Genomic DNA, 26,375 nt, shown 5'->3' on the forward strand with positions numbered 1-26,375 from the left:
CAGGCCGATAGGGTTTGCTATCTTCAACACATAGACATTTTAGTTATTCCAATCTAGTCACCAGGAAAGAGAAAATAGCAGAATTCCTAAACTAGGGATTTTTTCTTAAGCAATTGAGGTAGAATTTATAATGTCATTTCCGCTCTGCCAATTCTTGGCAAGAAAACACTCATATTACCACACATAACAGCAAGGGGAGCTAAGAAATTTAGTCCTTAGCTGGGTACCAGTGTTCTAACTAGAATTATCTTAGTATAGAATAAGGAAAGGACATATTTTGGAAGACAGGTAACTGTATCTATTACACCTACTTTGAAGGACTGCTGTATGGGTTAAATATGTTACGTATGTGACACAGTACTTGTGTAATAGTCAGCTTTTGCTGTTAATAAGAAAAGAACCCTGCCATTTTGTGTCTTAAGATAACAATGCTGAGTGAGAGTTAGCAATTTGGGCTGGGTTCATGTAAGCAGTTCTAGACTCAGCTGATCTCAGTGTGGCTTCCATCAGTGCTGCTTCCATCAGTTGCTGGGTCAGCTGGGGCTGGCTAATCTAGGATGGCCTGACTGGACCATCTTTCCTTGCTCTATTAATTTTTATCCTCCAGCTGGCAAGTGATGGGGTCCAAGACAGTGAGGGAACACTCACAGGGCCTTTTGAGGTTTAGGATTGGAATTGACACCCAATCATTGCTGTCACATCCTACCAACTAAAATAAGCTACAAAGCCAGTCAAGAATCAGGGGCAGGAAAACAGACTCCATCTTTTAATGGGAGGGGATGCAAAGTCAAATTGCAAAGGATTGTAGTTACAGGGAGGGGAATAATTAGAGCCATTTTTGAAACAGTCTACTATAATTTGGTATAAAATTTATTCAGTAAATGGTGCCTAATGTTATTTTGTTAATTCATTTGTTAGTTCTATATGGTCCCCTCATTCAAAAATTTATTGAATGTTTACTATGCATCAGGTTTCAGGCCAAAGATGGTGACTGCGTTTGGATGTGTTAGGCATTGAACTCTATAAGAAGAAGTCAAGTTAACTTTTGTGTCATAAAAAGAGGACAAATAAACATCAGAATAGATGCGGTTTTTCATTCTTTAGTCCTTGTGATGCCCAGCGTCTTCTTGTCATTTCCTGGGTACCGCTGATGAAAAGGTACCTTGTTAACAATGACCCCTGTTGTTTTGACTATGGTGCGGCCATCTCTCTGGGCCTGAGTGAATTACCAGTAAGGTTTGCCGCTTGTGGCCTTGTCTGCTGGAGGAAAGTACTTTAGGATGAACCTGGACAGATTCAGCATGAGCTGACAGAAGCCTTTGGAGAGAGAGAATAAACAGCCCACTGATTCAGAGGGCTATTAAAGGAATCTTTCTTGCTTCAGCGTAAAACGACTTGTCTTGCCTGCAAGATGAATCAGAAGCACAAAGGGTGATGAATGGAAGTGATTTCCAAAGCACTGGGAAATATCGTGGGCCCCACAGTGAAGTCACATCTGGTGGCTTCAAGATACATCTTGCGCCCAGTGGCATTCATCTCTGTCTACTTCCCCAGGTACCTATGGCCGGCCTACTCCCACTTTCTTATCAAAACCAGTATTCTCAGTTGTGAGCCTTATTGGGGACATGCTCTTCAGACCTGACAGCTCCCAAACAAAAGGAAAATGCAAAGAGAAGACTAAAGTGCCCAAGATAGGGAATCCTAGAAAGATAAGTGCTTCCAGCCCTCAACTTACTCTGCCTCACCTTTGTCTTGCTTTGCATTGCTTTGGGCATCAAATTGACTTATCAAAGGAGCAGGCAGGGACCACTGCATCAAATGAGAATCACTTGGGAAGTCCACCCAACATTTTGTTATGAAAAGTTTCAGACCTTCTCCTGCCTCAGCCTCCTGAGTAGCTGGGACTACAGGCGCCCGCCACCACGCCCGGCTAGTTTTTTGTATTTTTTAGTAGAGACGGGGTTTCACCGGGTTAGCCAGGGTGGTCTCGAACCCGGGAGGCGGAGCTTGCAGTGAGCTGAGATCCGGCTACTGCACTCCAGCCTGGGCGACAGAGCGAGACTCCGTCTAAAAAAAAAAAAAAAAAAAAAGTTTCAGACCTATAGCAAAGTTGAATTTTACCCACCCCCATTTTCTTTTTCATGCTTTATCACTATCTATCAATTTGCCTCTCCTTTTTTGATACATTTCAAAGTGAATGGCACTCATCAGTGCACTTTGGTGGGGGATTTAAAAAAATCGTTTATGTCAGTAATCCATATTCAGGTCCCTGAATCACTAGCCAAAGGATCTGCATTTTAAATAATTATTAACCCCACTTTGCAAGTGAGAAAAGAGGCCCAGAGAGGTGACAGAACCTGCACTACAAAAACTGCCTAGGAGTTGAACTCCTCTCAGTCTCTTGGCCCAGAACTGCCTGGGTAGGAGGAGTTTAGGGTATCTCAGCTTAGTGACTATGTCTTGGAACTACCCCAGCTCTCTTGCTTAGAGTATGGGACTTTGGCCAGACTAAGGCCACTGATCCATCTTCCTGGCCTAAACATTCCTTGAGGAGAAGGGCTGTAAGACTTTGCTTGTAGCCCTTGAACCAAGAGTTATTGAACCTCTTGAAATCTGTAATGTGGAGATAACAATGATTTTCAACTCATGGATTTAATGAGGTCATTCATAGAAATGTACAAGTGCTAAAAAGAAGTAGCTTTGTTATGATATTCATTAATAAGTACAGCCTTCGTAAATCTCAGTCTATAAACTCAGACAGGCATGAAAAGGTAACTGCATTTTTTTCCCTATAACTAAACTCAGTTTTATTTTGAGCACCTGCTTTACATTAGAACCCTCAAAAAACACCCTGAGATGAAGATTCATGTACAAATGACTTATAAGGAAGTGGCCCCAGGAAAATTTGATCAAGGAATAGGTGAGTGAGAGCCCAAGGGAAGGAGGCAAGCAAGAGCTCATGGAGGATAAGCTTTGCTCAGTCCTGTAGGGAGCTGGGGACAGTGATGGTCACCCTCAGAGTCTTTCAGATCAGGGGGCATGGAAGCTGGAATATTTGCATCTCCCTCCCGCATACTATCAGGCGTTAGTTTAGGGTTGTCCTGCGGGAGTGAATACCTGGGCACTCTAGGTTCTCTAGGCAATTAAGCCTAAGGGGTTCTAGTAGCCTGAGGGTGGTCCTCCCACCAAGAGATTTAGGTGCTGGCCACACAGAGTTAAAGCACCCAGGAAGACTGCGTGCATGAAAATTATAAGGTGTCTGAGGGATGTAAGTGGAACACTAGTAACATCTGCTGCAGAGTCCATTCTGCCACAGCAGAAATCTAGTCCACTTGGGTTCCCTGGAAAGCATAGCTTGTACCAAATCATGGCAGTGAGATAGAGATCGAGTCCTTCCTTTCTAGTCTGTTTCTTCTGGCAACAGCTGCAACATCCTTGACCTGCCTGGCCTTTGTATGTCTACCCATCTAGGTCATTGCTGAATTAGTCTGCATTTCAGACCCAAATGTCCTCTCAGGCCCCCAGCCTGGACTGTAAGAGCCCTTCTACTGCTATCACACCATTCTGAGATTTAGGAAACACCATTTGCAGGACCCACCTGGACACCTGGATTATTCTTCTGCTCCCACACCATGCTACAGCACTGGAGTCTCAGAAGGATGGGGTTCTGGTCCATGCTTTTACAAGGTACACCCAGGGAAGGGCTAGGGCAATGCCTGCTGCTCTCAGATGTCCCAGCCTACCTGGGGGTGCTGCATCACCACCGAAATCGGCCTGAGAGTGGGATGGCTGAGGAGCAGAGTTCTTTCTCAGGCTCCTAATACTATCTGAGCACTTTGAGTCTCTTGTTACTCTCTTCCTCCTTAACGTCAAGGGAGTGTTTCTAAATATAGGACATCTTGTCCTTACTAAATATTTTTCCACATAGGTTTTATAAGAAGCACAAGACTGCTTCTCAAACTAGTGTATGTAAGAATTACCTGGGTAATTTAATAAACCATGGCTTTACATAGGTCAGATCTCCAAAGATTCTTATTCTGGGAAAGACTTGAAGACTCATGAGCCAGGGACTTGACTACTTTATTATATCTACTCTTCTGTGTCAACTCTTTCTTCGGCAGAGATGCCTTGCCAGTCAGTTACTGTCTCAATGAGGGGAAAGATGAGCTATAAGCAAATGCTGTGGGTAAAACAACTTCAGTCAATATTCTAGAACACTGTGCTACTTCACAAAGCTTTATCCTAATTTGTGAAGCCCTTTTTAAAAATTATTATAAACTCTTTGATTATTTAGTCTCCAAGTGCTTTCCTTATTTCTGTTCACATGTCCTCATTATACAGATGCCCCATTGTGATTTCTGTAATTTGAGGTGGCTTTCTCTTCCCTTCTTACAGCAGCCTCTTTGCCAATTCCTACCCACTGGATCTTTGTGATAGAGGTGGGGGTACACAAAAATCCACAGGGCCTTGAATTCTTCTTAAAATTCATATTGAAAAGTTGTTGTGTGTAAAAGAGACCACTTGCTTTGGGGGAAAGGAGGTGGCAGAGCACCATGATCAAGCATGTGGATTCCTGTCTCTGCTACTTCTTAGCTGTGTGATATCTCAGCCAAGTTAATTTCTTTGAGTCTTGGTTTCTTCACCTGGAAAATTGGAGTAAAACCATCATCTACCACAGAGGGGGACTATGAGGACTCAAATGAGCAAAAGTATGGACTGCTTTGCACAGAAAAAGTGTGCAGCTGTTACAAGTGACCATAAAGGTGTTTAAAGCTGGGTTCTCAGCCTAGGGTTTATCCTGGCTGTTGTCAAAGTACCATTTCATTTGGTTGCCATCACTGTTCCATTTGGGTATCCTTCATTCCCATGTGGCTGTAAATGGGGGAAGGACAGACGGAGTGGGTTTGAGAAACAGTGGGAATTGGAAAGTAGTCGTGGCTGGGAGGCCAGTGAGAGTGAAGCTTCTTAGCTATTCTAGAGAATGTCCACTTTCCATTAGACTAGAAATAACTTTTGGGATCCCGTTGGCTTTGATCTGGCTTTGTTGGAAATGACACTTACAAAGAGCAATGCATAGGCAGATAGTGAAGAGTAGGCTTAGGTAATTTCTAGGTTTACGTTTTAGAGAAATTCCAGTTTGGGGTCAGGAGAAGAGGGAAGGGGAGTACAGAAATCAACCTTGCGGTGGGTACCATTTATCAAGGACTACTATATGCTAAGTATTCTTCTAAGAACTTAACACATACACACATACTATCTCATTTTATCCCTGCAACAGCAACCCTTTAGACTAAGTATCATCTTGACCGCCATCTTAGAGATGAGGAAACGGCTTCGGATGGCAACCTACTCACGTAAGTTTATATCTCTATTTGGCAACAAAGCCAGGATTTGAACCAGTTCTGGATCCAGATCCCACGTGCTCTTCACTGCTTTATGTGATGCCTTTCATCAAAGGGGAACCCCTGTTCTCTCTTCAAACAATCCTTTAATGCAGCGGTCTGAATTTTTCTGAGGATCTGATGAAAGTCATGGATCCTCTCCTCTGAAAGCACATAAAATGCCCTGAGCCACTGACGCTGTGCCTGTTAGGAATGCCCAACTTAATGCCAGCTTTCTGCAGCTCAGATATCTCTCTTGGGGTGTCACCCGCAGCTTATAACCCCTGGGGGATTTGGGGCAAAGAATCAGCTATGAACTAAATATAAATCACAACAGAATCATTCATCTATTCATTGGGGTTACGTTGTTATGACCTTGTCCCCGTCATTTTACCCTGCTAAGCCTCAAATTCCTCATCTATAAAATAAGATGGTAACAGTATCTATGTCTTGGGTTTTGTGAAGATTTAATAAGATATAGTACATAAAGCTTTTAGAATGCAGTACATATCTCATAAGCTTTTGGAATGCAGCCTGGCACATCATGAGTTTTTCATTAAGTATTTGCTATGATATTAATATTAGTAGTCCAGAAATAATAGCCCTTACTGCTTTCTCTCTTCTGTTGTTCATCGCATTTTTCTTGAGTATGTATGTTGCCTCTTCAACAAGGCAATGAGTTCTTGAGTGCAGCCAGGCTGCTTCGGGTTGAATCCCAGAGTTATCCTTCTCAAACGTGTAGCCTTGGGAAAGTCTCTTCACTTTTCTGAGCCTCAGTTTCCTCTCCTGTCAAATGGAAGTTATAATAACATCTATCCTAACAACATGCTACAGCAGTACCTGAAACATAGAAAGGGCTAACTACATGTTAGTTATTATTATTGTTGTTGTAGTTACTGGTATTATTATCAGTAGTACTATCCCACTGAGAGCTGAGCACACAGATGGAGCTCAGTAAGTGCTGGTTGGTTGACAAATGATCCCTTTCAGGCCAGATAATTAGTTACACTCCAATCAGTAGATTTCCTCTTACCGGGAAGGAGCATGGGTCTGCTGTAATACATAAAGCAGGGAATCCTATATCCACCCTAGCCCATTCAGGAACAAGAATCTGGGGTGGAAATAGACACCGAAATATGATGCTCCCGACCCAATAAAAGTGTCAGATGGGCTGCTCTGAGCAAGTGCCTGATGAAGCGAATCTAACTGCAGCTGCAGGTTACTCCTCAGCACCATTGACGAGCTGGGAATCGATTGACTCAGCTAGAAGCAGAGGTGGTGTGGGGAGGTGAGGGTGTCCAGGCAGGCCTCCACCAGCAGAAAGAAATTAATTATGTCTCCAGGGCTGCCTGGCAGGAGGGCCATATATCATGGTGATAATCGATGTTTGGTGGGGGTGGACAACCCTGAGATGGTCGTGGGGGTCCCAAAGAGGCAAAAGGACCTGCAGGGACTTACTGCAAAAAGTCAGACAGCCCAAACCCAGCTCTGCTCTTTCTAGCTGTATGATCTTGGGAGAGTCACTTAACCTCGCAGGCATCATTTCCTCATCTACAAAATGCAGCTGTTGATACCTCGTGGGGCTACTGGGAACACTGAGAATCTGATCATCTGCTACTGCCCTGTTCACAATGGCAGCCTCCTGTGTTTAGTGTGCAGTTGGAGCGCAGCAGGTCTAAATTAAGATGTGCTGTAAGTGTGAAAGTCCACACCCAATTCCAGCAATGTAGCATGAATGAAAGGAAGGTGAAAGAACTCATCAATGCTTTTTCACATGAATTGCATATTGAAATTATACTTGGGACATATTGGGTTAAGGAAAACATATGAACAGAATTAATTTTGCCTGTTTAGTTTTATCTTTTGAAATGTGGCTACTATAAAAAAGAACAAGATTGTGTCCTTTGCAGAGACATGGATGGAGCTGGAGGCCATTATCTTTACCAAACTAACACAGGAACAGAAAACCAAATACTGCATGTTTTCACGTATAAGTGGGAGCTAAATGATGAGAACACAGGGACACAAAGAGAGGAACAACACACACTGGGGCCTATCAGAGGGTGGAGAGCAGGAGAAGAGAGAGGATCAGGGAAAATGAATAAAGGGTACTAGGCTTAATACCTGGGAGATGAAATTATCTGTACAACAAACCCCCGTGATGCAAATTTACCTCTGTAACAAAGCCTGCACATAAAATTAAAAGTTTAGAAAACGTCTTGAAAAGATGGAGAAAAAGTGTGGCTACTAGGAAATAATGAATGCAAACTACTGAAATTTAAGTTTTCATAGTGATCATATGCTGAAATGATACTATCTGGGATGTATCAGGTTAAATAAAATGTTATTAAAATTGATTTCACCTATTCTTTTTTTAAAAAAATATGGCTATAAGGAAATCTAAAATCACTCACCACTCTAATTATATTTCAATTGAGTGATGCTGGTCTAGTCTTTTTCTTTCTATATGCTTTTTCTTTGTGAATTTTGATGAACCGCTGTGCTGTCCTGGACAAGCTAATGTTTTCTTTCCTGAGTTTCAGTTTCCTCACCTGTCAGGAAGAGACAATAATCATAGTTTACATTTATGGAGCCTTTATTACATGCCAGGTACTGTTCTGAGCATGTTGCATGCATTAGTTCATTTATTCCTCAGAACATCACTAAAAGTAGACATTAACCCATTTCACAGATGAGAAAACTAAGGTCTGAATGGTTAAGCCCTTACCATGTAACTGGGAAAAAGCAAACCAGCCCAGATCTGAACCTAGCTCTACCTCACTCCAAGCCTATATTCGTCTACTCTACGCTTGTTCTTTTTCATTGGCTTAATTTAAGGGTCTCGAGCATGTCAGGACACTTGGGCAGGTAGGGTATTTGCAAGCTCAGGTAAAATTCTTCCTTCAGTCAGTGAGATTTAAATACCACATGATAGTGTCTTCCAAGGGCCAAAGTCCCACTGGGTGACATCACTTCCTCTCTGATGTAGCCACTGTGACAGCCAAACACCAAGGAGCATGTAGTCTGAGTAAGCACCACCCTGGGGCTATTTTGCCCAGGGTTAGAGTGGAGTGCCTGTTTTAATCTGAAAGCCAGCCCCCAAACTCTTCCCACTCACCCTCTTTGTGACATTTTCATAGGTCTCTGAAATTGTTACCCTTATTCCTAAAAGTCATATTTCCAGATAAATATACTGCTTTATTTGCCTTTTTCTCACTGAGGAAGCATGCATGTGTTTGTGGTTGTATGTAGAATAATTGCATTGTGATGTCAGTTTGTATGTACGAGAACAGCAGGTGTGGGTAGTAAAGGGGTGGCATGAAATGAGCATCTGTGTGTGTGTTTGTGGGCACATGTGCATGTGTGCACACACATGCACACACATGCCTAGTATCTTCTCTCTCCTTATTCTAGATTACCCCTGCCCCCTTTTATTAAGGACTCAAGAGGATCTTGTTCTGTTGCCCAGGCTGAAAGGCTGGAGTGCAGTGGTATGATCATAGCTCACCGCAGCCTCAAGCTCCTGGGCTCAAGCGGTTCTCCCACTTCAGCCTCCTGAGTAGCTAGGACTACAGGTGTGCACCACCACACCTGGCTTTTTTTTTTTTTTTTTTTTTTTAGAGGGAATCTTACTCTCTCTCTCCCAGGCTGGAGTGCAGTGGCCTGATCTTGGCTCACTGCAACCTCCACCTCCTGGGGTCAAGCAATTCTTCTGCCTCAGCCTCCCGAGTAGCTGGGACTACAGGCATATGCCAGCATGCCCTGCTAATTTTTGTATTTTTAGTAGAGACAGGGTTTCACCATATTGGCCAGGTTGGTCTTGAACTCCTGACCTCGTGATTCGCCCACCTTGGCCTGCCAAAATGCTGGAATTACAGTCATGAGCCACTGCACCTGGCCCACATCTGGCTATCTTAAAACTTTTTTTTTTTTTTTTTTGGTAGAGACAGGATCTTACTGTTGCCTAGGCTGGTCTCAGAGTGATCCTCTTGCTTCAAGTGATCCTCCTGCCTTGGCATCCAAAAGCACTAGGATCACAGGCATGAGCCACCACACCCAGCCTAGACTGCATTTTTTAGGGAACTTTCCCTTCACCTCTTTATGCCATGCCAGACACACATCCCTAGCCGTCTTCTGACTGCTGGGGTAGCCATGTAACCTAAGCTAGGTCCTCAGTCTCTTCCTTGAAAATTTGAATCTTGGGTAGATACAAGAATAGTTGATTTATTTGTCCTTCGGACAGCCCACCATCCTGCTGCTGAAGACCTGTCACTGCTTGGTCACTAGCCTTCCTGAGTCCTGTGGCTTAGCTCATGTTTCAATTCTGGGAGCTTCCCAGTAACTTTCCAGTTTCCTTTCTCCTTGCTTTTTCAGTTAGACTCTATCTGTGCATTTTTGTTCCTAATAAAAAGGATCCAAAATGATGCAGAGCTGGCCACCAACCAAGAGCAAGGACCCCAAGTCTCTGGAATGTCTGCTTTAAAGAAGGATTTTGGTGGGGGGCAATGGGAAGAAGTCTTCACATAATGCTAGCTCAGCAGTGGCCTGAGCATTTTAGAGCCCTCCTCCAGATTTCTGTCAGTTCTCTGAAGAAGCCGTGTTTCCATGGTTCTTGCTTCCCCACTTTGTAGCTCCACATCAGTCCAGACATGAAACCCAGCTTCTTGCTTGAATCTTATTGTTTTAAAAAATAGAAAGACATCCAATTACATGACTCCTTTTTGAGGGTAGGAGAATTTTCTGCAGATTTCAGGAGTGGTGGTAGAAGACAGAGGAGGGGTTAACATTGCTTTAATGCAGACAATTTCCAGATGGAATGTTAGGTATCACGGCTTTTCAAATGTCCCCTGATCGACACTCTTTAGGGTGGGTGGTAGTCAGGGGGTGACTCAAACTCGCTTTCCCTCACCAGCTCCAGCTCTTGCCATCTTGCTAGATTTTCTCTTCCTCTCCTCTCTCTTTTCTTTTTAATCTCCCTTCCTGACTCCACATCCTGGAAGAAAACATGAATTATTCTTTTTGTCTAATACAGAACTAATTCTGACTTTTCTCTAAAACCTTCGGAGATTTGGCATCCAGGTCTTTGTAACTTTCCTTCTATTCAGTAGCCAGCTGTTGGCATAATAATACTTTATCTACCTAGTTGCAATGACTATTTTTAGATGTGATCACAGGTAAGTACAGTAAGCCTTGTTGTAGCCTCTCCCTATGACTTTCCTCATAGCTTTCCAAGGATGTCATCCCAGGAACTAGGGATCTGTCTGCAATTCCAGGCATCTGCTGAGAACATTCGAATTGGTGAGGTTCAATGTCAAAATGTGGGTTGTGGGAGGAACAAAAATAAAGAAGAATGGCTTCCGTTTAATTGAGCCCCCATCCAAGCACTTTGCCTACTTTACCTTATTCAGTCTTCGTGAGGGCCCAAGAGGTGGGGTACAAAAATGACCCCCTGCCCCAGATACAGAAATTGCAGTTTGGTGGAGCCAGGTATATCTGGGCCCCCGAGTCCCATGACCTCATCTGTTCTCTGCTGCCTCTGGCTTCAGATGGAATAGGACTCTTTCTGTCCTGCAGTTCAGGTCCCCACCTCTACCCTCCTATGTGTTGGACTGCATTTTTTAAATCCATTTTTGGATCATTTTTGCCCTCCAAATGGCTTGGTAACAGCAAGAGCCTAGAGTCCTGCTCTTCACGCTCCAAACTGAATTACATCCATCAGCCCCGGCGCCAGCACTATTGTTCCCAGGGCTTACCCAGCTTTAATTAGAATATTTTTATTTTCCCTAGGAGAGAGAGGACAGCTGATCTCAGCTTCAATAACCTTGCCGTGGGCTACAACCTGGAACTGCAGGGCTCATGGGCTATCAGATGGAGCGGCCAGCAGGGGAGGGCATGGGAGGCTGTGATGCTGTGTTTGCGTGGGGGACCCTCTGCCTTTTCCCACTGTCTGTATGTCATGATGTTAAAAATGGTGAAGAGAAAACCTGGCAGGAAATGCCTTTGAAGGGGACACAGGAGCATGCACCCCCCACACAAACACACTAAGGCGTGAAGGACGAAGCAGTTAACTCATCAACACATAAACTGAAGTTCAAATGCAGCGACTTTGAAAGACCCCATGTGGACAGGCTGGGAGGCCAATGTATGGTTCACCCCACAGAAGGAGAAAAGCAGCACAGCGTAGGGTGGCACTGCCCAGCAGAAATAGAATGCCCACCTCACCTGCAACGTACAATTTTCTGGCAGCCACATTGTTTTTGAAAGTTTAAAATTTATTTCAAATTTATTTACATTGAATTGATCAAATAAGTCTTTTGTGATTCTTTTATTTCTTCAGTTCCTGTAATTATTTACCACATACTAATTTTGTATTCTGTTTTTATGAGCTTTCCAATTCTTTTCTTTTTTTCTCTTTTTAAGCTTTTATTTTGGGTTCAGGGGTACATGCGAAGGTTTGTTACATAGGTGAACTCATGCCATGGGGTTTTATTGTACAGAGTATTTCATCACCCAGGCATTAAGCTTGGTACCCAATAGTTATCTTTTCTGCTCCTCTCCCTCCTTCCACCCTCCACCCTCAAGTGGATCCCAGTGTCTGTTGCTCTCTTTGTGTTCATGAGTTCTCATCCTTTAGCTCCCACTTGTACATGAGAACATGTGATATTTGGTTTTCTGTTCCTGCGTTAGTCTGCTAAGGATAATGGCCTCCAGCTCCATCCACGTTCCTGCAAAAGACACTATCTCCTTCTTTTTATGGCTGCATAGTATTCCATGGTGTATATGTACCACATTTTCTTTCTCCAATCTGTCATTGATGGGCATCTAGGTTGATTCCATGTCTTTGCTATTGTGAATAGTGCTACAATGAACATTCACGTGCATGTGTCTTTCTGATAGAACAATTTACATTCCCCTGGATATATACCCAGCCACATTTTTTAAAAAGTAAAAAGAAACCAGTGAAATTAATTTTAATAACATCTTGCCTTTGACCCAGTACATCCAAATATTATCATGTTCACATGTAGTAAAAAATGTTCAATATGTAATAAAAAATATGAATGAGATCTCTCAACGTCTTCAAAATCGGGTATGTATTTCATACTCACAACACATCTCAATTTGGACCCTTGTTGTTTCAGCACTCAGTAGCCACGTGTAGTGAACGGCTGCCATATGGAAGGGGGCAGGGTTGGGGCATGCACTCCAGAGCTTGATTCTCTGGGCTGCAACCTTTCACTGGTGTTGATTAACAGCATTATCTTAGACATTTGTCTTCTCTTACCTCCTTTGTGGGATATGCAATAATAATGTCCCCTAACACACAGGCTGTGAGGATCAAAGAGGTAATTCATGCAAACTCTTAGCAGAGTGCCTGTGCACAGTAGGTCCTCGTGTGTTAGCAGTTAGATGATCAGCTAGACTTAGAATAATGACAGCTAATATATATGATGGCATAATACTAATCATGCCTTTTGCTGGTTGCTTGATGCTCTTCATCCACTTTAAGCCCCATTAACACTCCCCTGAGACAGAAAATATTAATGTCTATATTTACAGGTGAGGAAATTGAAGCTCACAGAACAGCTAACTCCTTTCGTCCACAGGATGAAACTGTAAAAAGGCTGATTAGGGCCTTCACAACCTGGCCCCCTCCACCTCGTTAGCTGAGCAAAAGGACTGCAAGAGTGGATTCTCGACCCAGCTGACCTGGGTTAAAATCTTCTCTGCCACTCACCGGCTATGTGATCTGGCAGCTATGTGACTTCTCACTGAATCTCAATTTCATCATCTGTTAAATGGAGACAATCTACTGCAAAGGGCCCTTGGGAAGATTTAATGAGTTGATATATGAACAGCGGGTAGGCACAGAGTAAGTTGTGCAGAAGTGAAAGCCACTTTCATTAACGATCACTTTCTATCTCTACTCTAAGCTCCAGGAGGACTGCATTACTGACAGTCCCCTTCCCATACAGACCACATTTTCTCTTTCCATAGTATGGGTCTCTGCCCAACCTGAAGCAACCTAATCCCTACATCATGTTTCTTCCTCCCCTATTTCTTTGCAACTTGCTCCCTCTTCCTCCAGGAGATCTGGACTCAGTCCCCTCCAAGGAGCATCGACTGTCCCTGCTCCTACTTCCCCATGTGGCCCTGGGATGAATGCTTGTCCCTGTCCCAGGACAAATGCTTCATCAGGACAGGACTGTGTCCATCTTTACCCCAACCCTAAGCACAGGACCTGGCCCAAGGAGAACACTCAGAAACACCTTTGACCCGGACAGAGTCTTCCCAATCCTTTAAAAAGAGGCAGTGGCCATACTTACTGGCTATTGGACAATGGCATAGCTCAGTCATTTTCCACCTGTAACAGGGTGAGTCTCTTTCCTCCAGCACTCAAGGCATAATTTTCACACAACAAAATGCACAAATCTTAAGTCTACAGCTCAATTAATTTTGCCAAATAAACACCCCTGGAAGTATCACCAGATCAATTTATATAGACCATCTCCAGAAGCTTCCCTTGTACCCCTTCTCATCCAGTAACCATTCCCCTGCAGGGCAGCTGTTCTAATTTCTATCACCTTCTAGTCACTTTGCCTGTTCTTGAACTTTGAATGGATGGAATCCTAGAGTATGTGCTCTTCTGTGTCTAGCTTCTTCCTTGGAGTATAATTTCCCTGAGATTCTGCCATGCTCTTGCCAAGGTCAGTGTTCATTCCTTTTTACTGATAAGTGGTGTTTCACTGTGTGGAGACATATTTTTTACCCATTCTCTTGTTAATGGACATTGGTGGTGTTGGCTGTACAAATCTTTTTTGCACATGTATGTTTTTGTTTCTTTTAGATAAATACCTCGGAGTAGAATGGTTAGGTTGTATGGTAAGAGTATGTATTAATTTATTATAAACTGGCAAACAGAGTTCCAAACAGGTTGCACTATTTCACTTTTGGCTTTAAGCCTTTGTTTTCTCTGCTGTAAAATGGGGATGATGTATGACCCTCTGTGATGCAGGCATGTAAGGAGATACTAGTGTTGTCAGATACTTGCATGTCAACTGGATTAGCTATGATAGCTATCATTTGCATTTCCTCTCCTAGGGAGTAATTCGCACCAGTGGTTAGGGGGCAAAGAAAGGGGAAGGCCCTAGTCCCATGGGCACTTGCAGGAAGCTCTCAGGGCATCATGGGACCCTCATCTCAACACTGAACAGGGGGAGTTTCACCTTGGAGGTGACCTTCCTCACCCACTCATTGGCAGGATTTTGTTTTCTCCTTGCAATTCAAATAATAAGGCAATTCAAATAACCGTGATTATTTGCACATCCTCACATGAGAGAGGGCAGAGGACAAATGACCCGTACAGCACACCACTGCCACCACCTTGGAGAGGGACATCCAGGTGTCCTTCTGGAGCTGGTGTAAACCTCCTCCCTGCCTGGTTTACCTTGGGGAGGAAGGGACTTTCTAAAAGGAATTCATAGCCTGCTCCCCATATCCTGTAAGTGCAGCATATTCTTTAGGCTATTGTAATTAAGGCTCTGTCACAGCTTCAACAGAAACAAGTGTTTCCTGGGAATCTGGATTCAGTTGTCAAAATGACTTTGCTGTGAAACCCTGCATATGATTTTCAAGCCCTGAAGCCTGTGAGTTTGTAGGTGTGTCTCCACATGTTCAAGGAATTTCTCCTCTGTATCTTTTATGTGGATTTCATTTTTTTCCATTTAAAAAATTTGTTGTGGTCAGAACACTCAACATGAGTTGAGTGTGTTGAGTGTACAGTTTGAAGTGTACAATACATTATTGTTGAGTATAGGTATAATGTCGTGCAGTAGATCTTTAGTGCTTGTTCATTTTACATAACTGATACTTCGTGCCTGTTTATCAATAACTTCCTATTTTCCCCAGCCCTCAGCCCCTGGTAGCCACCATTCTAGTCTTCGATTTCATGAATTTGACTATTTTATTTATTTATTATCTTTGACTGTCAATATGTCCTTTTTATTTTTATTTAAAATTTTTTATTTCCATTGGTTTTTGGGAAACAGGTGGACACTGCTGGTGGGAGTGTAAACTAGTACAACCACTGTGGAAAACAGTGTGGAGATTCACAATTTGTAATTGCAAAAATCTGGAACCAGCCCAAATGCTCATCATCGTCAATCAAGTGGATAAATAAACTGTGACATATATATATATATATTTCGCGCGTGTGTGTGTGTGTGTGTGTGTGTGTATATATATATATCAGTTACAGATACCTCAGGAATGGAAAACCAAACATTGTATGCTCTCATTCATAAGTGGGAGCTAAGCTATGAGGATGCAAAGGCATAAGAATGACACAATGGATTTTGGGGACTCAAGGGGAAAGGGTGGGAAATGGGTGAGGGATCAATGACTACAAATTGGGTTCAGTGTATACTGCTCAGGTGATGGGTGCACCAAAATCTCACAAATTACCACAAAAGAACTTTTTATATAGCTTTCAAAAGACCCAGTGGCTCAGGGCCAAAGAAACATTGGTTCAACTCCTGGCTGTGCCATGTACCATCATACTATCTTCCATGTACCATCATACCATCACCATCATCATATGGTACCATACCATCTGCCATGTGCCATCATACCGTCATCATATGGTACCATGTACCATCATGGTCACCTGTGACAAGTCACTTCCCCTCTTAGAGCCTCAGGTTCCTCATCTGAAAAGCAGGATTATTGTTAATAGTAGTGGCACTGTGGCCAAGACCATAGTCATCCTCCTTGCATCCAATAGCCATTCTTCTCATTTTTTCCCCTTACTTTTAACTTTTTAATTCCACGTTCACCTGGAGTAAAAACTTCATTTTCTAACACTCCCTCCTATTAGAAGTAGGCATTGTGACTACATTCTGGTGGAGAGATATAAGCGAAAGTATCATGTGCAGATGCCTAGAAGGATCCTAAAAGAGAAAAGGGAGCCTTTATTTTATTTTATTTTTATTTTTTTGAGACGGAGTCTCACTCTGTTGCCCAGACTGGAGTGCAGTGACAAGAGAAGGGAGCTTTTCTTTGTCCCTTCCTCCTTCCTGCTGGTTGGAATGTGGTTGTGATGCAAGAGCTTAAGCAGCTGTTGGACCACAAGGAGAAAGCTGCATGCTGAGGATGGCAGAACCTCAAGAAAGAAGGAGCTGCAGTCATTGACATATGTCCTGGGCCAACTGTCCTAAACTTGTTTAACATTGTGGAGAAATAAACTCCTTTCTTCCTTAAGCCACTGTTATGTTGTTTCCTGTCCTTATGACCCATCCCGATCCTAATTAAGACCTGCTGTTGGGAAAGAGGACACGGCCGAATTCCCATAAAGACTTTAGCACAGTGTCTGGTACCTAGTAATCACTCTGTATATTATGGATATTTGTGTTACCTCAAAGGCAAGAGCAAAAGAGATGGTGAATTGTGGATGGGCAATCTGGTGTCTCATTTCAGATTTGATTTGGGTGAGAGAAATTAATTTCGAATGGAGCTTATTAAGTGGTGTGTGTGTGTGTGTGTGTGTGTGTGTGTTTGTGTGTAATATCCAGGACCTGTACTTCTACCAGAAATTCATAGGTGCATATGTAGGGTCTGTGTATTCTCAGGACTTTTGTATTCATAGAGCTGGCCCCCTCTCCTCAGGCAGCTTCTTCTTTTTCTACATCTGGAATCCCATTTCTGCATCTTTAATCACCTGGTTTGGGGCCATGGTCTGGAAGCCCTGGGCTGTGCTGTTACTCCTCATCTTTTCCCAGCACACAGAGCACTGCACTGATGAAACTGGCCCTAATGATTCTTTACTACCTTTTAAAACTAGCAATCAGATTCCTCTAGTACAGTTCCAGAGGAGGCTGGGGAAGAACAAGGAACCTGTTGCCCCAGCTCTGATTTCCTAAAAGAGGAAACCTGAAAACAAAGGCCCTGCAGTACCCAGTGCAGTCCTCCCTCCGTATCTTTGCCCTTGCTGTTCCCACCAGCTAAGGTGCTTCTCCCACCCCCATCCATGATAGCAATATTATTACATATGGACCCCTGCTCAGTGCTAGGCATAGGCTAACCTTCATGGCTAGTACTGTGCCCATCTTGCAGTGAGGAATCAGAGGCTCAGTGAGATCAAATAACTTGCCCAGGATCACACGCTACTCCGTGGGCTCTGCTGGTAACCATTCCTTCCCCAAATTGCCTTTTTCTTCTGAGCCCTCTGCCATGAACCACGTATAGAGTAGGCACTCAAGACTTACTCATGGGTTCTCTGAGAATACACATACTGTTGTTGCCATGGGAGACGGGATTCTCAGACATAACTGGCCTCAGAATCCCTCTGCTCATTCTTATTAAACAAACGTTTTCCTTCCAAACAGAAAAAGCTTTATTGTTCCTTTTTGATTATAAAAGTAATCTGTGCTCTTTTTAAAAATGCAGATAGTACACGAAGGCACAGAGAAAAGGCACTTCACCATCCGGAGATTAATTTGTGTGAATATGTTGAGCTTTCCTGTGGGTCAGCCCCGAATGGGTGCACAGCAGCAGACAAGGCTGACCAGCACAGATGCACCCCTGCTCCCAGGGGCCTTCCTGCTAAAACCTAGACACAGATCCTTCCAGCCTCTTTTCTATATGAAAAGTCACTCAACACACTTGTTTTTAAAATAACGAGGCCATCCTACAGAATTGTCATAATTTTTCTCTTACTAGCAACTAATGATGCCTTTCCATTTGCTCCCAGAAAATAGACTGTGGAATGTCTATTCTGGAAAATCTGAAAACAAATTAGTTTGGGTTCTGACAACCTGGATGAGGACTACTCTCCTCCAGCCTCAACTCTCCGTTCCATTTCCCTGATTTGCGAAACAAATGCTAATTTCTTCCCAATGTTCTGTTGAATAGTAAATGAGATGACACAGAGAAAGTCCCTAGCAACAGTGTCTGATACACAGTAGGTGTTTTTAAAATGCTGGATTCCTTATGGTATGACTTAATTTTACTCACAAGCCTAGCTAAGTGATTTTGCCTTTGTGTTTCTTTACTTTTTCAGATCTGGAATGCTGAGGCTTGAGGCACTCATACTCCTTGGCTTATGCCACATTCACATTATTGTCTGCAAGCATCTCCCGTGTGCCATTCATCCATTCATTTATTCCCATTGATCTTCATGCCTCATTCTCCCCTTCTCCCTTCTCCTCTCATACACGCCCCACAGGCAGCCAACCTAATCTGTTTGATGTATATCTTTTTATTTGTATTTGTTTCTGGGAAAGGTTTCGGGTGCATGAGTTTTTCATTTACCTAAATGATACTGTGCTGTGGATTTCATCCTGTCTATTATTTTCTTCATGGCACTGTGGTTTTAAGATCCACTCATGCTGTCATTCATACATCTAGGACTGCCGCATGGTGCTCCCTGGTGTGTGTTCCCCATATTTTAATCATCCAAGTATTTAGGGACAGAAACCTGGAGGGCTTCAGCTTGCTACCACTGCAGACTGCATGATGGTAGTGTACATCTTCATGTACGCTCCGGTGTGGGTCTGAGTGGGAACTTCTCCAAGGTGGATTGTCATGGACCACATCACCTAAACCCTCCAGCATGGCTGCCCTGGGCTGCCCTTGCAATCAATACCTTCATGTGATGTAAATGTCAGCAAGTATCTTCTGGTCAACCCCATCTGGATCCCTTTGCATCAGGGCCCTCCCCATCCTCTGCTTAGGATCATTTCTGAAAAGGCAAAGGTTCGATGTTTAGGTGTAATTGTGTAAAGCTTCTAACAGTTGTTTGGCATCTCTTTCCCACCTCAGAACGACTACTTTTCAGAGGCTCATCTTCCTCACTTATACAATGAGCGGAGTGGATGAGATCACCTAGAAAACCAGAGCGGGAAAAGTTGGAAGACCTTGGATTCAAATCCTAGCTCTGCCACTTCCCAACTATGTGCCACTGGGCAAGTGTCTTCACTGCATTAAGCCTCAGCTTCCTCCTCTCTAAAGTGGGTACCTAATAGTAGCTATCTCATAGGGGTGTTGCAAGAACAAAATGAGACAATGCACGAGAACCTCTTAGCACCTTGCCAGGCAATACATATCGGCCACTCTTAGGCTGTTGATGTGAAGGCTCATGATAATTACCATAACAACAGGCCAACAACAACAACATATCTCCATGTTCTGATAATCCATGAGCCTATGATAATTGTAGTGGCATGATTGATTGACTGATTGCCTTTCATGTCTTCCCTGCATTTTGCTGGACCACCTTGAGGAGATACTAATGTATCATGGACCTGCGGTCTGAGCGATGAACATACAATAGATGCATCAAAAACCTTCTGCTTAACCTCTTTCTATGGGTTTCAAACCATGGGTCTCACTATTAGATCTCTTTTCTGTGCTCCCCAACTTCCACCCCATGCCAACTTGTTAAGAAGGCTGATGGGCAGTTGCCAGTCTTCTATGAAAACTGCCACTGTCCACTAGTGTATCATTTGTATTTTAATGCAGATGCCCAGGTTTCAATGCTTGTTCTACCTCTGGGCCCTACTCTAATGGGACAATATGTCTTACTTTTATAGAATTCAGTAGCTATATGCCTGGCTGTGGGTTGGCTTTTCTCTAAACCATTCTCTGGAACTGAATTCCATTTTTTTAGTATATCTGCATATTAGTATAGTCAACAAACATTTATTGAGCACCTACTAGGGGGCTGACAATGTGTTTGGCTAGAATAAAGCATTGTTCTCATGAAACTTTCAGGCCATAGAAGGAGGATTTTGAACAACTAATTACATAAATAATAAGTGAAATTAAATTGTCATAAATCATTAATTATTAATACAAAGTGCTATGTGATAGCATATTACAAAAGGAACTATGATTATATTATATAACACAAACATACACACACACAGACACAAATAAGTATGGGAGGAGACCTACCAAATTGTGAATGTTGATTTTATTTGGGTGACAGATGTATTGAACCAGATTCTTTCAGTTGCAGGAGTCAGAAACTCAATTGCAACTTACTTAAGTAGGAAAGGAAATTTGTTTTCTCGTGTATTGAGTTAAACCATATTAAATCACCACTTTCAAAATTGTCAAATACTGGCAATTGTACATAATTCAATTTACTACCTGAAAAGTCTAAGTGCACTGGCTTCAGGTATAGTTGGATCCAGACACTCAGACAATATCAAAATTCTACTACTACACATGCCTCAACTGCTCTGTGGAACTGGCTTTATTCTCAGGTAAGCTTTCCACAGACTAGGTCAAGAATGGCCACTATCTGCTCCCATCCTCTTTGCAGTTAGGAAGAGGAAAAAAAAATATTTCCAAATGAGTCCATTGAAAGATTTGGGCAGAGCCCTTATTGGCTAGAATTGGTAGCATACCCTGCCATGAGCCAATCATTGTGGCCAGGGCTGTGATGCTCTGACTGGCCATTTCTGGGTCACGTGCTCTTCTACCCCATTAAGGTACAGGCATGGAATAAGCCCTACCTTAATGAGTTGGGTGGAGAGTGGGGGATATATGGTTTCTCAGGGCAAAATTGCAAAATTTGAGTACTATTACTAGATGCAACAGGAAAAGATGACTACTTCAGGGAGATTTCAGGTGATTGTTTTCTTTCCTTTATTCTTTTATTTTCTTCTGCCTCTCTGCATTTTCTAAACTCCTACAATGAACATGAATTGTTCCCCAAAAAATGTTTTTTAAGTTATTAAAAAAAAACCCAAAAGTATTGAGAATGGAATTTGGACATGAACGTCGTCTGGCTTTGTTCCAGGCTGATAATGACTTTCTGTGTTACCCCTTCCAGGTATGATTTGCATTTTAACCAGAGTCAAAAAGCTGTGACTCCAAGGAGAGTGTAGTGAAGGAATTTAGGGCACTGAGCAAGCCTGCGAGGGCCCCAGTCTATTGTCTGCCTTTGCCAGGGTCATATAGACAAGAAATCCAATCGGCCTCAAAGAGCTTTCCTGATTCCAATGACCTTGGAAGTGGCATTTAGCTCTAAATCTCGGTTTCCCCACCTTCGAGGCATGAGTAATAACAGTATAGTTCCTCCCTTACAGAATTGCTGTGGGATGAAGGAGATAACAGGACTTACAAGATTTAATCCTTAAACAATGTTCACCCCATTTTTTTCCTACCATAGGCCCTCTTCCGGCCAGGTCATGTAGGGAAATGGTGACAGCATGGGATTTGGGACTGAGCAAAACTGAATTCAAAGCTAGTCTGCCACCTACTAGCTGTGTGTCCCCAAGCAGGACATGTGTAGCCTCATCGCACATCAGTTCCTCCACCTGAAAAACGGGGATGGTGATGCCCTCTGCACAGAGTTGAGAGAGGATCTGACAGGGTAGCATTTAATTAAACAACTTGACTCTTGGTGGACACTCAGTAAATGCTTGCTCTCAATCCTTTCCCAGTGGCCTTTGACCTAATTCTATTCCAGAGGCATCAATAGAAATTGCATCCATGTATTTAGAGACTGTCTTTATAAATATGTTTACATGCATGCTTGTGATTGTTGCATAATGCAAGTGAAGATGACAAATTCATGCAACCAGCAAATTCTTAGCCTATGATTTTTAAAACGTTGGTTTACTTGTTCTGTTTTTAAAAACATCACATAGCTACCTACTCCAAAATGGTAATTTACCAAAGGTACTCATTTATAGCATTTCTTAACCATGATTTGGAGCTGATATTTCACACTATGATTTGTCCATCCGTCAATCCATCCATCTCTATCTGTCTGTCTGTCTATCTATCCATCCATCCATCCATCCATCCATCCACCTACCTACCCACATATCCATCCATCTACTTAACATATAATGACTTCTTTGTACCAGGCCCATGTTTCAGACACTGGGCACACAGCGATACATAAGATAGGCAAGTTTCCTGACCTCGTGGAACCTACTCCAGATCTTGGGAAGTGGGATATGACTGGAAAGCTGAGGCTAAGCACTGCAATTTGGTATGTGGGAGTGGAGCACTCCTCTCCTGACATCCAGGAAATGGTTTATTCAAAGTCCAGTCCAGACCTGCAATGCTGCTGACCAGGCCACATCACAGCCGTCTTCACCGCAGCCCAAAAGTTAGCCAAGCACAGCAGTGGTACCTTGCTTGGACTCCATCCTTTGCTGTCTTCTGGGGAAATCTGCTGCCTGTGAACATTCTGCCCCGGGACCCACAAACTGTTCAGAAGTGTTGGCCAGCACCAAGTGAGTGTGCAAGTGGGATTTTAGGAGGAACATGTTGAACTTCCTGCATGTGGGGGTCTGGAGTGAGTGACTGAAAATTTATACGTGATGTGACTTATTTTGCATCCTAAGACTGGGTTTGTGCCCTTTCTGAGCAAATCCTCACCCTGCTTTTTTCTGCTTTAATTAGTCTGAGTGGGTTTCTGTTATAGCCAAAATGTCCTCAACCTCAGCCCATGAGGATTATTTGCTTAATCCTTGAAGCAATCCTATGAGGCTGGATCTATTACTGACACCATTTGAGAGATGAGGAAATAAATGATCATATAGATGAAATGACTTGTCCTGAGTCAGTTAGACAACCTCAGAGCTGAGATTTGTACCTACAGTTCTAAAGGGATTTAAAGACAAAAGTAAGAGAGGACATTCCCTGAAGTGTAAATGCACACTCAAGAGCTCATAGGGGGAAGAAGTTCTGCAGTTGTGCTTGAAGAGAAGTAGGAGATGAGGTGGGTACAGAGGTCTGATTCCTGCATTTCTCTAATACATTGGGCCCTTATGTGCTAGAGAACACAGTCAAAGGAAAGTTGCTTTCCACAGCTCAGAATAGAACTATCATGAACACTCTCTATCCCTGGTTGTGCCTCCATCAGAGGTGACTGCTCTAGTGACAGCCTGGACTGGGGCCTTTTTCTGCAAACAGATTACATCATTACCACAAGAGAGGCTTGAGTTGTGAGGATGACAGTTTTATGGCCCATAGACCCCCCACAACTGGAACCATCTGGACTTTTAAAAGCTTGATAATGTAACATCATAAACAACCCTCTGCATGAGATGCACAGTGTGCTGAGATTTAGAATCAGGAGTTTGCCACGGGGGAGGCAGTGAGTTCCAACAGAGGACTCGGGTGATAAGGTTTTAGGAAGGGTGATTGCTGTATGACCTCATGTGGATGTCTCCCCTTCTCTGTGCCTCACTTTTCCTCCTTAATCAGCCTGGTTTCCCCAGCACATAAGGAGACTTGGAACTAAGCATTATAGAGACATTCTTTGTTAAACACCACCCAGGTCGGTTCTCTCAAGATCTAAGGACTTCCCATTATCCTGCCACCCCTGCATTATGGAGACACTGGCTCACAAATGGCTGGGAAATGGGATGGGTCCCCAGAGTGACAAGGGTGCTTATAGCAGAGGTCTGCCTTGGAGGTTCTAAGTGATCCATGCCAAGCAGAGACAGAGACAGTTGCGGAAATGCTGATGCACACCAGGGGTATGAATAAAATATTCATTCTTAAGAACCAGGTCATCTCTCTACCACAACACAGGCCTCCTCCCCTGCAGCCCAGGTTTTCAAAACCTGACCTGAGAAAGATAAAGAAAATGTTGCTTTTAGAGTGAGCTTATAAGCCATCTGCTCTCAAGTTGACACTGGGAAAAGAGTGCAGGGACATTTCTAGGTGTGGTGCATGGAGGATTTCAGAGGTTTTCATTTGAGCCACTGAGCTCAATGAAGGGGAAAAGACAAAATAAAATGGTGACAGACTAGTTTATATCATTTGGCTTATGAGCTTCCATGGCATCATTTCACAGAGCAAGCAGATTAAAAAGAATGATAATATATAATTAGGCAATTGTGGACACATGGCCACTCTCATGCCTTTGAATGTAAATTGGTCCAGGTAGGAAAATTTTGCAGTATATATTAAAAACTTTGAAATAGATGCACTTCAGTCAAACAATTTTCCTCCCAGAAATTTATCCTAAAATAAAATTGGACAAAGTCTAAATACATGTATTCATCATAGGGTCACTTCTAATCATGAAAACTTGAAAACAATCCACTTGACTAACCAATGAGAGCTGTTGAATAAATTGCATGATAGCCCCACACTGGAATATATGTGGCTATTTTAGTATGAGCATAAAATACTTTTCTATGTTAGAAAAAATTATGTATATTTCTATTTCAAAAAGTGAAATACAATGATGTCAGAAAACTAGCCTTATATTCATAGAGTTGTTTCTCATTTTACTCACTCCCCATGCTTTTGCCCTCAGAGTAGGTCCTTCCTAGGCAGTTTCCTGGAGTTCATTTTGCATAGAGTTCACAAATCTTCCCTGGGGCTCCCAGCCCAGCTGGAAGTAAACGTTCTGTTTTCTCGACTGCTTTCTTCTGTTGTTTTTTAATGTCTGCCTGGTACTAAGATGATATGTGCCTATGATTTACATCCTTTCCTGGATATGGAGATTTCTGAGGGCTAGATCCACATCTGATTCACCTCTGATTCCCAGGCATGGGTGATGGTATGGGAGGGAATGAAGTGATGCTTGGTAAATGCTCTAGCGTGAGAAAGGTGTTTAGGGATGTACTGCAGCCAATTTTTATACCAAACATGTTAGCTCCACTCTGATGTCCTAGGTGATGTTGCCTTTTACTCACTCTCTGTCCTCATCAAGGTTGGCACCACTTTTTGCTCACTCAGAACAGAAAACCTTCGAGTACCAGGTCTTATGCTGGAGGAAATTGTCACCATGATGCTCTCTAGTCCAATGAGCCAGGTTGAGAGACTTAGAGGTGTTTGTGGTAAGTGGGAGAAACCCCTTTCTGTCTGCCTCTGTGAAATTTTTAAGTCTAGGTTGAAGAGTCCACTCTCATCCACACTCCTGCTTCCAAAGTCCCACCAAACACGAGAGAAAGCCACAGATAAAATTCAGAGAAGCAAGCGTGGTATCTCAGGATTGGAAAGGGTTTGTGCCTTGATCCCCAGCTGCAAGGGAAGGCAGAGGTGCAAGGCACTCCCTATAGGTTGGAGGCAGTATTCTTGGGAAGTGGTAATTTATCTCTCTAGATACCATGATTGATTCTTACTGAAGATAGTTTTAACATCCATTTCTACATTATTTTCTGTTGTTCTCACTTTTTCCCTTATGATTACAAAAGCAATATAAATTTTGACTGTAGAAACTTAAGAAAACACAGAAAAGTAAAAAAAGAGAAAAATTTTAAAAGTCTAACTACCTTTTATTATTTTCATGAGGCTACCATGACACTGATAATGAAGAAATTGATGCTAAAATAAAATTAAAGTGAGCCATCCCTTATTAAATTAGGCAGAAAAATCATTAATCAAGTATTAAATCATATTCAGCTGTGTGTGTTTTGGGGGCACATATATGAAGGATATTACATGACTGATATGGTTTGGATCTGTGTCCCTGCCCCATTTCACGTTGAAATATAATCCTCAGTATTGGAGGTGGGACATGGTGGGAGGTGTTTGGATCGTGGGAGTGGATTTCTCATGAATGGCTTAGCACCATCCCCTTGGTGATGAGTGAGTTCACATGAGACCAGGTTGTTTAAAAGTTTTTGGCACCTCCCACTCTCTCTTTTGCTCCTGCTCTGACCACATGAGATATCTGCTCCTGCTTCACCTCCCACAATGAGGAAAATCTCCCTGAGGCCTCCTCAGAAGCCAAGCAGATGCCAGCACCATGCTTCCTGTACAGCCTGCAGAACCATGAGCCAATTAATTCTCTTTTCTTTATAAATTACCTGGCCTCAGGTATTTCTTTATAGCAATGCAAGAACAACCTAATACAATGACTAATGGGAACTTCCTTAGAAATAAAAAATAAAGGCTGGGCTCAGTGGCTCACGCCTGTATTCCCAGCACTTTGGGGGACTGAGGCGGGCAGATCACAAGGTCAGGAGATCGAGACCCATCTTGGCTAACACGGTGAAACCTCTTCTCTAC

The 26,375-nt window shown here is 42.9% G+C and overlaps 1 long non-coding RNA gene across 2 annotated transcripts; it reads right to left on the reverse strand.

The window, feature by feature from the left end:
• Positions 1-2,120: 2,120 nt before the first annotated feature.
• On the reverse strand, positions 2,121-25,929 carry LOC103876043. 2 transcript variants are annotated; one of them, XR_001892967.3, is made up of 3 exons: positions 17,645-25,929; positions 7,796-7,933; positions 2,121-6,167 (listed from the first exon to the last, which is right to left on the reverse strand). It is a non-coding gene; the product is annotated as an uncharacterized LOC103876043 (long non-coding RNA). The 2 variants fall into 2 exon arrangements; XR_635106.4 differs by lacking the exon at positions 17,645-25,929 and adding an exon at positions 17,462-17,638.
• Between the last annotated feature and the right edge of the window lie 446 nt (positions 25,930-26,375).

This window comes from Papio anubis, chromosome 9 (assembly GCF_008728515.1).
Source record: "Papio anubis isolate 15944 chromosome 9, Panubis1.0, whole genome shotgun sequence".
Taxonomy (NCBI): domain Eukaryota; kingdom Metazoa; phylum Chordata; class Mammalia; order Primates; family Cercopithecidae; genus Papio; species Papio anubis.